At 36.5% G+C, this 13,881-nt stretch overlaps 1 pseudogene; it reads left to right on the top strand.

Moving 5' to 3' along the window:
• The first annotated feature begins 12,681 nt into the window (after nt 1-12,681).
• Nucleotides 12,682-13,302, top strand: LOC138150881 (sorting nexin-24 pseudogene; annotated as a pseudogene).
• The last annotated feature ends 579 nt before the right edge of the window (nt 13,303-13,881 follow it).

Genomic DNA, 13,881 nt, shown 5'->3' with positions numbered 1-13,881 from the left:
ACTCGATTGTTTTATTTAACTGTTTTTTTTTTTACTTTTTAGAAAAAGACTAAGGGGAAGTAATCTATGTATTCATGTATGTGTATATGTGTAATGTAAATTTTTAAAAAAATCAATAAAGCTGAAATTGACAAAAAGGCATTTTATCATCTATAGGGAATTATCTTTTGGTTTGAACCTCTTGCTAGTCATTCTCCACAACACCTTAGTAAACACTGATCTCCCTCTTTCGTGTCCTAATTGATACTAGTAATCAGAGGGCTCTCTAACAAGGTTCTCTCTATTTTTATATCTTTAAAGGAACCTTGCAGAATTTTAATGTATGAGTGGAAACACCTTGTGAAAGAAAAAAAATAGATGGAAGATAAAGAATTTATTTGGCACTTAATGTGTTCTAGTCACTTTGAGAAATGCTGGGGATAAAATTCAGGCCTGATCTGACCTCAAAAACCTTCCATTCTAATGGGGGAAGAACATAAAGCACAAGTATAATATGAGGTCAGAGTTTATGTATGTGTTATTGTTGTTTAGAAATGGCTGGGAAGTAGTATAGAAGATTCTTGAAATTTGTATTTCTTCTACTAAACTAAATATTTTAAAAATATTACAGTCACTTATATGACTGTAAAGATGTAGTGTTATTTTTAATACTTACCTTCTCATACATTCTTCAAGATTGAAATGGGAAACTAAGTAGGCTTATGGATCATCCTTCTTTATCCTTCCTTCACAATTATTTTCATTCCAGCTTCAGTAGTCATTCCTGCTTCCTTCCTTCCATTCTAAGTAGATGTGCTTTCAAATTTGTTTCCCCCAAAATTTTACTAGAAATTGCATTAAAGAGAAATGAGAAATCATTGGGCGATGTTGAAAAAAAATATATTATTTCAAATGAATTTTAGATACATTAAAGTTTATCTTAGGTCTGTGCTAAATCCCAGGGAAAGAAGTAGTCCTGTTCATTTGTTGAAATCTGGTTAATTTGTCTATGCTAATGCTAAAGCTAATGCACAATTGTGGTTCATATTTTCATTTTTCCCTTCCTTGCTCACTCTGTCTATCCTGGTCTCTCTGTCTCTGCCTGTGTGTGTGTGTGTGTGTGTCTCTCACTGTCTCTCTATGTCTGACTCTATCTTTGTCCTTGTCTCTGTCTGTCTGTCTCTGTTTCTGTCGATATGTCTGTCTCTTTCTCTCTCTCTCCCCATCTCCAAGTCAGTGGGCATTGAGTTTAAAACTGAGGGCCTTGTTTGAAAAAAATCCACATTAATGACTTCTCATCAGCATTAATCATGGTGACAGCTCCTGTTAACAGTGCTGTTTATTTTCTTCCCACCTCTTCTGCTCTGCTGTCCAATAGAAAACTTTTATTGTTCTTGGGGGAGCAGTCCTTCTCTATGACCAGCTGCTACAAGAACAATTTTTCTTCTCTGTAGTCTTGAACTGGCCTTCTTGTTTCTTTGTAAATAAAATGGCACAAGATGCAGCAATTAAGAGTCTCCTTTAATTTAGTCTATTTGTAATGGAGCAAAGAAACCAACCAAAATATTCTACATAAACAAGCAAAAAAAAAATTGGAGCTAATGCCAAATTTAATTGCATTTTGAAGATTTTACAAAGGCTAACCAAACATTAAAATGCAGTTGTTAATATAAACTATTAATTGGCATGAACTTTTTTGCATCTCTCTTAGACAATCTTGTTGATGAAATTGTATAAATTTTACTTAAGTTTATTAACTATGTAAATGAATGATTGAATGAAAAATCTCTTATTATGTGTATACTATGTATCAAGCACTATGCTAAGCACTAAGGATGCAAATAGAAAATTAAAAGCAGTCCTTGTCCTCAGGGAGCTAATACATACATACACACACACACACACACACACACACACATATCCAAGTGATAAAAGGGGATAAATTAGATAGGGAAATGTATTAGATCTCAAATCAACCTGCATGTATTAAGTTCTAATTCTGTGCCAGACACCATGGTAGGTGCTGGGTAATACAGTTATAGTTATCCCTTCTGCATGGAGGTTAGTTATGCCCCCAGGATGTGGAAAATCCACATACATTTTTTTTCACACCACAGAAAAAGTCTGACTTTTTTCTTTTTCTTTTGTTGGGTGTTTACAGTACCTTACTGTGAAATTTGGTTTGATATTATACAATACTATACATATATTTTAGGCATTTCTGAGTTTCTAAACCTTTTCTGTGTCATTTGCAGCTTCTGCAAGACTCCCCTAAAATTCCCATTTAATTTCTCCTACCAACCCACAATATATCAAAACTATGATGAGGAAAATTGTGATGTGGAAGGGAGCCAAGCAAAAATAGAGTCCCTGACTGGGTGACTCAGTGAATAGAGCACCAGCCCTAGAGTCAGGAGAACCTGAGTTCAAATCTGGCCTCAGACAATTTACCCTTACTAGCCATGTGACCTTGGGCAAGTCACTTAAACCCATTTGCCCTGCCTTCCCCCCTCCAAGAAGTAAAAAAAAAAATAATAGAGTCCCTGTCCCAAATGAGGTTATATTCTAGGGGAAGTCAACACATTAGGAGATTTGAGGTAGGGGATGTCATAAGACCTTGGAAAAGAGTGAAGAATGGTTGGCTTGGGCAATTCTTCAAGAAGAGAGAACCTACAGGCAATAGATGTCCCAATATAAGCACACTAATTTTCCTTAGATTATGTTAGCACAATGCTTATTATTGCCATGACTGTGCCAGGTTAAGTGGGCAATGAAGGTTTCTTCTTATCAAATGAAAAACAATTTCAATCTTGACCTGTATGTTATAAATCTGAACCTTTATGGGATATTGTAGAAAGATCCTATGACAGAAACAGAGCTTCAGGGGCTAACATCTTGGCAAATTTGATGGAATGGTATGTAAATATCCACCTCTTGACTGATTTTGTGGTAGACTTGAGAAAAGACTGGAAGATGATGAATGATTTAAAGGATTATTGATCAACAACAACAGTTTGAGGCATTTTGTCTTAATACTGGTTAATAATAGTAGGTATTAAAGTTTCAGATGGAGGAAATAAAAAATCACAATCTAGATGCCTTAAAAGAGAAAGTGCAGAGTAAATATTTGTCCTTATAGAGAAAAATTATGACTCTAGGAATGAGAATAAGTTGAATTAGAAAGTCTGCTTGATAAACATTAAAACCTCTATAATGAATAATAAAGGAATAGCTATGTTATTATGTCAGTAAGTATTTATTGTTTAGTTGTTTAGCTTGGCAGTCTTTGAGGTTTGGTTAATAGAGATACTGGCAGATAACTGAAGCTGAGAATGGAAATGGACAAGTGAGATTGGGCATCAGATAAGATACAAAGAGTGATTAGCAAAAAATATATGATTAAAACAAGTTTGTATTAGACATAGAGTATCTAACATATAAGAGGAGAAAGAGCTAACAGAAGTTTAGGACAGAAGTTATGAGATATCAAACATCTCCTGACAAACTTACTGGTTTCTAGAGCACTGGGAAATAAAGGAAGAATATCAGCATATGTGAATGAAATAAGACTGTAAGATAGTATACATAGTGGAACAGAAAACAGATTATGTTGCTGACTTACTGTCTCCATAAAGCCTAGATAAATGAACAAGGAAAGACTGGAATATTTAGAGAAGAAAGACCTAAGGAAAATTCTAGTGAGTATTGGTTTCTGGTCTATGAAGACACAAATTGGCAAGTACTCTCTTAAGGGGATGCCATAGAAAGTACACTGGATTTAAAATGAAATTCAAATTCTTGTTTGACTTCTTACCATTTGAGTGACATTGGGTATATGTGATAGTAATGGCAATTAAAGATTCCCCTGTATTGGCTTGGTTTTCAAATTGATTGTGTTAAAACCCAGAGTTTGTTAATCCCACCTGTGGGATGGGCTTGTTGATGTGAAAAGAAAGTCCTGAAGTGGGAGGAGCTGGTGATGTAGATTTGGAGAGACACTAGAGAGAGGCGGAAGATCTTTTTTGGAAGCAGCACCTCGTGGAGAGAGAGAGACTAAGAGAATTGCTGGTGGCCGCTTTGAATTGCCCTGGACTTTTGAGACCTGCCCCCTGAGCTGCCAAGGACTGAGGAGACATGGCTGTTTTGCTGGTACTTTGTCTGTCTGTTTTGATGTTGTTTTGCCAGATTTGTCCACTGGTGAAAGACAGTCCTTTTGTTGAAGAAGTCCTGGAACCTGGCTGTTCGCTAAGAAGCCCTGAGACTGTCCTGCAGACAGAGAGTGAATACTGTCCACTGGTGAGGGACAGTACTGTTGTTGCAGGGGTCTGGAGACTGTCCTGCAGACAGAGTGAATACTGTCCACTGGTGAAGGACAGTGCTGTTGTTGCAGGAGTCTGGGAACCTTTCTGTTGGTTCGGAAGCCCTGAAGAAGGATTTTCTTGTTGGATGTTTACAGAAATCCTGGGAGAGGGCTTTGCTAATGTGTTCAGGGGTTCTAGGACTGTTCTACAGACAGAGGATAAATTCATGAAGGGACTGGCAATGTACCTTATGGCCTTGCTAAGCCTTGTCTCCCCAGGAACTAAGATTGCTGAGAACTTGCCTCGTGTCAAGATGAAGAAAAGACCTCCATTTGGGTATTAAGTGCTGTGTTTAAACTTGATATAACTCTGGGGTAGATTCAATTGTGATCCAGGGGTGGGGAACTTTTGACCTTTTTGTGTTCTATGGTTGAGCAAATGAATGTATTTTACTTATGTTTGGAAACTAATCTCCATTTGAGAAGAGGGGCTTTGTGGTGGACTAAATGAAGGTATAGCCTAGGGGTGGAAAAGTATTTAGAACAGAGACTTTGTAATTGATTGAATGATTGGAAGGTCCTGGGGTGGGGTAGTACTTGGAGATTATTTAATCACACTTAGTAAATGCTGTATTTTGAATAATGTCATGTTTTGATCTTCTCTGTTCTTGGTTTGTCACTGAGTAAAATAGAGAGCACCTATGCTGGTATTTTGAACCTGGGAAATTGCCTTTGCTTGACATTACATTACAGTATATCATTGCATTTCTGAATCTCAATTTCCTCATATGGGAAGAGAAGGGTGGATGGTAAAGTCAGCTGAAATGATGTAGCTGAGAATGTAGAGCTTCTGTCAAGGACATAACAAAAATAGCTAATAGGAAGCTCATACCTGAGATTGGAGAAGCAATTGTAAGAGGGTACCTTCTGATATTTAATGAATATATCTTGTGTCCAAATGAGCTACATCTTCAGGCAATTAAAATAACTTTGCAACTTTGATAGATGAACCCCTCTCAATGATATTTGAAAGATCAAGGAAATAGGAGAAACAACGTGGCACTGCTGGTCTATAGAAGGGTAAATGTCCTGATTTTCAAAATTTGGGTAGAGAATTTTATCTTCCAACTGTAGGTAAGTGAAATTCTAGGATATAATATGAAAGAAAATATCTAATGAACATCTATAAAAGGAAGGAATGACTATTAAGAAGTAGTAAAATTTCATCAAGAACAGATCATATAATTCTAAATTTGTTTTTTTTTGTATGATCACTAAATCAGAAGATTAGAAGAATTCCATAGATATCACTCATTTAAATTTTAGTAAAATATTTGATAAATTATCTGTGTTTTCTTATCTCATTTCCTTTCTTACAGAAAAGATGGAGGGATCATGGATTGAAAATAATATAATTACATATTTTCAAAAATAGTCGAATGCTAGCTCAAAAGGTAGTCATTAGTATCCTGATAACAGTTTGGTAGGAGACCCCCCATACAGTGACCCAGGATTTATAATTTGCCTTGTACTCTTTAATGTTTTTATCAATAGTCATATTCAAATGAATATATGACATGCTTATGAAATTTGGACATGAAACAAAGCTGGGAGGGATAGCTAACATAATGGATCAGCAGAGTCAGGATCCAAAAAAGTGACATGGTGGACTAGAAATTGTTCTGGAGGAGCTAAACCACATAGCTCTGAATTCCTTGAGACCATAGTTATTCACTTCAGCCATTTCCTTCCCCAATTTAGCATGCATATTTCCTTTCCAATTATAATTTCTACCTCTTCCTCTGAGTACTGTAATCAAATAAGTACCATCTTTACTTCTGGAAAACTATTTCAATCAGTTGTTCTATTCACCATCCCCAAGATTTCCCAGACCAAAAAGACTTTCTCTATTGTTCTTTATTTAGATTGTTTCCTCCTATTAAAATGTAAACAACTTGGAAACAAAAAGTCTCTTTCATATTCTGTAGTCCTAGTGCTTAATGTGAGGCCTAGCACATTGTAAACACTTAATAAATGTTTTTTTCATTTATTCATTGTCAGACTATTAATATGGAATTGAGTAGAGATATATGTAAATGATTACATGAGTTCAAGGAATTGACTTCATAAGCCACTATTAGGTTGGAGTTAGGCACATAGTTAGTAGTTTGTCCAAAAAAAAAAAGAACTAATATTTAAAATGTGTACAAAGTCCTTTAAGTATATTTTCTCACTTGATCATCACAACAATCCTGGGAGGGAAGTGCTATCATTATCCCCATTTTATAGAGGAGGAAATTCATTCTGAGAATTTGAACCCAGGTTTTCTTGGCTCTAAGTTCAGTGGTCTATCTACTATGCACACTACCTCAAGAGAATTATAAGTTCAATATGAGTTAATAATTTGGCATGACAGTCAAATAAATATAATGTGATCTTTGGCATTGAAGACCACAGTTTTTAGTATAAGATGTTGATACTCCCACTGCACAGTGCCCTGGCAAAACCACATTTTGAGTATTAAATATCATTTTGGGCAAAAAAAGTTTAGAAGAGACACTGATAAGATAAGGGGTATCCAAAGGAAGGCAACCAGGATGATGAAGGGCCTTGATTAACTGAAGGAACTTTTGATATTTAGCTTGAAGTAAAGATTCAGAGGAGTCATGGTTGCTATTTTCAAAGATTTAAAGTAATGTAATGGTGAAAAGTGATTTGATTTTCTGTGGGATCCTAGGGGAGTGAACCTAGGGCAATGCCTAGAAACTAGGAAGAAGCAAATTTAGGTTTGATGTCAGTAAAAGCTTGCTACTTAAAGTTAGTTTAAATGAAATCAGTACTTAAGAAGATAGTGATTTGGCTGTTTTTTGAAGCCTTTGAGCAAAAATTGAGTAACCCTTGTTAGGTAAGTTATAGAGGGATTTTTTTTTTCAAGTAGATGGGTGCTGAAGTGCCTCACAACTCAAAATCTGTGATTCTGTGACTACATGAACTCTACAATCCCTTCTAACTTAAAATCTATGAATTAATATCTTATGATATTATGAAACAAATAAACCCTTCATGGTGATTGGAAGCTACAACTTCAAGTGACCTCAGGCTAAAGGACTCAAGAAATAGTCTGGGGAAGGGGTGTTGCAAAGAAGAGTTAAAAACCTTGGAATTCTGCTGGATTTGGAAAAGCATGGGGGGGGGCATGAATGGGAGTGGGAGAAAAAGGAATGACTGGAACTGCCAAAGGTACAAGACCATGAAGTCTGAATGATAATCTATCTGTTGCAAATATAGGATGACTCATTCTCAAGAAAGAGGAGAGGTTGTATCACTGGTCACACTACTTAGGGGAATCAGGAAAATATTACATGCAAGTGAAAGCAAAACTGGACATGCAAAAGCATTCTAAAAGAGGAATACGAAATATGTCCCATGGGATAGCACTTTTGTTTGGAAAAGAACTGAAGATTGAATACAAACAGACTGCAAGACTTTAAGCTTCCAGATGTCACTTTCTAGGAAGGGAGACATTCAACAGAGTGCTAAACTTCCCTGAAAGAAAAGAGATTACTTTTTAAATGACATGTGAATTCTATTTTAGAAATGCTGAGATTCTGGTATAGATTTTGAAAATCAGACTACATTTGTCATGCTAGAACAGCAATGAGATATATGTTTGATTGAAGCACTTGACACACAAATGAGAAAACTTTTAGAGTTAAGTGTTAAATATGCATGTGTGCCTACAAACATGAGTATTATAAGTATGTAGTTTAAATATGTGTACACAAGTACATCTGGGATCAATTTACTTTGGGGCTTTTTTTTTAAATAGATGCAAACAGAGTTAACTTGGTAAGATAGGTATTATATCAGGCATCTGATTTTTTATGTATGTATATGAGGAAATTAATAATGATGACTGAACAACACAATATAAACTTTCGTGAAATCTCTCAGACCATGCCATCTCATCTCCCTTTCTCCCATCATTAGGGAGTTTAAGGGAAAATTGGATAACCCTTGCTGCATATTTTGTAAAAAGGATTATTTTTGGTTATTGTTTAGAATAGCAGACTGATGAAGTCCTTTCTGACCTAGAAATTCTGAAATTTTATGAAGGGAATATAATCTAAAAGTTAAAGCTGGCACAAGAAGATTATGAAGTGTTTATACACAATGGGAATCTCTGAACATGCCATACAAATGGATGAGGGAAAATGGGATTATAACATCAGTGCAGATACATCTCCCTTTTCTAGGAGAGCACACTTATGGTTATGTATCAGTTATGGACAATGATTAATAGTTTTCAAGGACCTGGGATGGGGAACTTTATTTGAATATTTGTCATAGTTGCGAGGGAGATCTTCATACCCTATGGGGTAGCTAGATGATTAGCAACATTAGAATAAGTGAATCTCAGGCCAATGAAGCTTTCAGTCTCTGGCATGGAAGCTCTTTGGATAGGGTTTGCATGCTGGTGTTGCTTTGGGAATTATTCTACACATTGAAAGGAATGCTTATAATCCTAGACTTGTGTTTATCTGGAAGAGGAATCCTTGGAATCTTGGATATACTTAATAGAGAGTTAGAAGGGCACCAGAAGGTTGTGTGGATATTATTAGAAGCTGACTCACACATTAAATAAAGTTAAAATGTACAAATGTAGAAATATAGTTACATATATTTAAATTAGCCAAAAGGTACTTTTAGATGTTGCTTAATGGAACTAGAAGGGCAGCTGAAAAAAGAAGAATAAGAAAGGCAACTAGGTGGCACAATGGATAGAGCACCGGGGCTGGAGTAAGGAAGACAAGATCAAATGTGGTCTCAGACACTTGTTAGCTGTGTGACCCTGGGCAAGTCACTTAATCCTGTTTGCCTCAGTTTCCTTATCTTTTAAAAAGGAGTATTAATGGGAAGTGGTCAGAGCCAAGATGGTAGAGTAAAAGCACAAACTTGGCACGGGCTTCAGCTCCAACCACTTCCAATACATGTAAAAAAATTACTGTAAACAAATTTTAAAGCTACAGAACCCACAAAGTGACAGAGAGAAACAAATCTCCCACTGAAGGCAGCCTGGCAGGCTGACAGGAAAGGTCTATCATAGCATGCTGGGAGCTGAGCGCAGTCTGCTGTGAGCCACAGTTCAGGCCCCAGGGAGGCCCAGACTGGCCAGAGAAGACTTCAGGAGAGTGAATCACCAGCAGCTGTGGCAGTTTCCAAACTTCTCAACCCATAAATTCCAAAGAGAAAATAAAAGGTCAGTGGAATACTCTGTTGAAAGGGTGAAGGAAGAGCCTGTCTGGCCCTTGTGCACAGGGCGAGATGTGATGGAGGTGCAGTGGATGCAGCTGCTGCCATGTGGCTGCTTCCAGAGCTCCTGGCTTGCAGATTGTAGAGGGACCAAACAACCATTCAGAGGGTAATCACTCTTGCTTTAACCTGCTTAGATTTGTATCACAATCTTGGGTGTTGGTCCTGGCGTATGTGGTCAGTGTGCCAGAGCTTGTGGGGGCTGTAGAGTAGGTGCCCAAATAATAGCTCTGGCAGCTATAAGCTGGAAGAAGAATCCTACCATGGTAAAGAGCTCAAAAGTCAAATAACTGGCTGGCAATATGAGCAAACAGAGGAAGCACAAACAGATGATAGAATCCTTTTTTAGGGACAGAAAGGATCAAGGCATGGAGTGGGAGGAAGACAATGAAGTCAGAACTCCTGCATCAAAAGCCTACAAGAAAAATATGAATTAGTCACAGGCCATGGAGGAACTCAAGAAGGATTTTGAAAATCAAGTAAGAGAAGTGGAGGAAAAATTGGGAAGAGAAATGAGAATGATGCAAGAAAATCATGAAAAGTGAATCAACAACCTGCTAAAGGAGATCCAAAAAAATATTGAAGAAAATAACACCTTAAAAATGAACTAAACCAAATGGCAAAAGAGACCCAAAAAGCCAACGAGGAAAAGAATGCCTTAAAAAGATGAATTTTCCAGATGGAAAAGGAATTTGAAAAACTCACTGAAGAGAATAACTCCTTCAAAATTAGATTGGAATAATTGGAAGCTAATGACTTTTTGATAAATCAAGATACTATAAAACAGATCCAAACAAATGAAAAAATAAAAGCAATGTGAAATATCTCATTGGAAAAACCATGGACCTGGAAAATAGATCTAGGAGAGAGATCATTTAAAAATTATTCGACTACCTGGAAGCCATGATCAAAAAAAGAGCCTAGACACCATCTTCCAAGAAATTATCAAGCAAAATTGCCCTGATATTCTAGAACCAGAGGGAAAAATAGAAATTGAAAGAATTTACCCATTGTCTCTTGAAAAAGATCCCAAAAAGAAAATCCTAGGAATATTATAGCCAAATTTCAGAGTTCCCAGGTCAAGCAGAAAATATTACGAGCAGTCAGGAAGAAACAATTTAAGTTTTGTGGAAACACAATCAGAATAACATGAGACCTAAGCAGTTTCTACATTAAGGGATTGAAGGGCTTGGAATATGATATTCCAGAGGTCAAAGGAGCTAGGATTAAAACCATCAATCACCTACCCAACAAAATTAGTATGATGCTTCAGGGGAAAATATGGTCATTCAATGAAATAGAGGATTTTCAATCATTCCTGATGAAAAATACAGAGCTGAACAGAAAATTTGGCTTTCAAATACAAGAAGCAAGAGAAGCATGAGAAGCTAAACAGGAAAAAGAAATCTTAAAGAACTTATAAAGCTGAACTATTTACATTCCTTCATGGAAAAATTATAATTGTAACTCACAAGACTTTTCACAATATGAGGATAGTTGAAGGGAATATATATGTGTGTGTATACACACACACACACACATATATGTATGTATATGAGGGTGTATGTGTGTATAAATATATGTGAGCATGTGCATATGTGTGTACCTGTATACATAGAGGACACAGGATGAGTTGAATATGAAGGGATGATATCTAAAAAATAAAATTAAGAGGTGAGAGATTAATATATTCAGAGAAGGAGAAAGGAATTGATAGATTAGGATAAATAACCTCATATAAAAGAGGCAAGAGAACACTGTTACAATGGAGGAGAAGAGCAGGAAGGTGAAAGGGAATGGGTAAACCTTATTCTCATTGAATTTGGCTTAAGGAGGGAATAACATACACATTCAATGGGGTATCTTACCCTACAGGAAATCGGGGGGAAAGGAATAAGATGGGGGATGATAGAAGGGAGGGAAGATTGGGGGAGAAGGTAGTTAGAAGCAAACACTTTTGAAAAGGGACAGGGTCAAAGTAGAAAATAGAATAAGTGGGAGGTGATAGGATGGAGGGAAATATAGTTAGTCGTTCATAATGTAACTATTATGGAAATGTCTTGTGTAACTACACATGTGCAACCTATGTTGCATTGCTTATCTTCCCAGTGGGGGTGGGTGAGGAGGGAAGAAGGGAAAGACTCTTGAACTCAAAGTTTCAAAAACAAATGTTAAAAAAAAATTGAAATGGCAAACCACTCTAGTATCTTTGCTAAGAAAACCCCAAATGAGATCCCAAATGTCAGATACAACTAAAATGACTGACAACAACAAAAATGTGATTAGAAGCTTACAATATATTTGGTTCCAGGACTTTTGCTGAGTATAAAAAGAAGTACACCTAGAATGTAGACACTGATTCGGAAACTCTTCTCAAATCAGATTTGCTAGAGATTAGAGCCAAGCAATTTCATTCAGATTGTCAAGAATATGTCCTAAGGAACTTGGCTATACTACACTTGATCACATCCATTCATTTCCTGTGACAATAGCTATACTTTATGGAATATGTATTGTTAGGCACTGGTACTTAAGAGAATGATTGAAATAATATTGTAAACAAATATTACAGGTTATAGAGCTGTAGAGTAGAGAGTGAGTAATATATGGAGTTGTGTTGTATGGTGGAATGTCTTGAAGGGGAGAAATTATTGGGAGTGTAAACTGCAATGTAGCCATAGTATATTATGTCAGGTTATGTTAGTGTGGGCCCTTTTGAGTCCCGTTTTCATGTTGATCCATTCAGAGATTCAAGTTTTCTTATAAACTTAAAGGAAACTTTAACCTTGATCTATGATGAGACTATAATCCTCCAAGAAATGGATACTTAAGGGGCAGCCAGGTGGCTCAGCAAGTAAGAGCACTGGCTCCAGTGTTGGGATGACCTGGATCAAATCCGGTCTCAGTTACTCAGCACCACACCCAGAAATAACTGGCCGTGTAACCTTGAGCAAGTTACTTAACCCCAATTGCTTTAAAAAAAAAAAAGAAATGGATACTTAAACGTTTCTGTGTCTTGCATCCCTTTGATACACTAGTGAAGGCTTTTATAAACCCTTCTCAGAAAGATGCTTTTGGCCCATCCAGCCCAGGCTGGCTAGGCCATGGAGGTCTACATTCCTTCCTTTCATTATGAAGAGAGCTAGCTGGAGAGAGGCTATAGGGTCTTTAAAATAGAAGTGCTAATGAATGGATGGAAGCATTTTGCAGAAAAAAGGTACAGTGAATTTCATGCTCTGAATAAAATGATCAAGAAATATATAAAATCTCCAGAAATTCCTTCCAAACGTGTTATAAACTGGGTCCTCAAAGTCTTTAGAGCAGCGATGACAAAGTTTAGAAGCCTATTTAATTATGTATTTTTTAAATTTAAATTATTTATTTATTATTATATTCTTAATTTAAATTATTTCTTGATTTTATAAATGTACAGCATTTACTGTCTCTACCAAAGACAGAAAGTTGTGACTTTTGAGGAAACAGAATCTGAAGAGTCTAGCAAACTCTCCCACCAGCCAGTGTTGCTGTTCCTAAGGGAGCCATATGTCTTTCCTACAGCCAATGATGATTTTCCAAATGTAGTTATTGAAGGAGTTCTCCATGGGATATTTTACCCTCATCTACAACCTAGGTAGAAATCCTGTGGGGCTAAAGAAGCTGGAGCAAGTTTCAAAGCCTTAGTCAAGAAAATCGATATCACCCAAATTACCTAAACTCTGTGACATAATAGCTGTAGTCATTGCTAAAATTCATAGTCCCAGCTACATACAAGGAAGTGTATGTTTCCTTTAAAATTGTGCTTTTTAAAAAATAGCAACTGACCTTGGAGTTTAGTCAATCAAAGATAAAATTTTTAAGAAATAGGATATAGCAGGCAGCCTAGAAGCACATAAAAAGGAAGCCTATAGAGAACATTACCTCCTTATGCAGTATAAATGAATTCTTGTCTAAATCAGCAACATTTTAGGTTAAATGAGGGCCACATACTGAAGGCTGAGACAAACTGAGACTGACAGAATAACTTTGCAAACTTTTTTTACTTTGCGTTTCGTAATACACTAATCTTGTTACCTTGGGATTTTCTTAGCTGGCTAAAGGTGCATACTGAAGAACTGACACCAAGAAAAGTTGTCACAGAAACATTGAGACAAATAAATGTGAGAAATTGGTTAAACTGGAAATTGAGAGTAACTTGAAAATATTAGCGTATTTGTACTGGCTCTTCCCATCTCCCTTCCAGGCCCCCTCCCCACTTCTCAACATGTCCAATTCATATTTGATTGGTGAAA

The sequence above is a fragment of the Petaurus breviceps genome, unplaced genomic scaffold (genome assembly GCF_028583685.1).
Source record: "Petaurus breviceps papuanus isolate PSGF00001 unplaced genomic scaffold, PetGlider_PUasm1.0 90895, whole genome shotgun sequence".
In the NCBI taxonomy this organism is placed as follows: Eukaryota; Metazoa; Chordata; class Mammalia; order Diprotodontia; family Petauridae; genus Petaurus; species Petaurus breviceps.
This window is presented reverse-complemented; position numbering and strand designations above follow the sequence as displayed.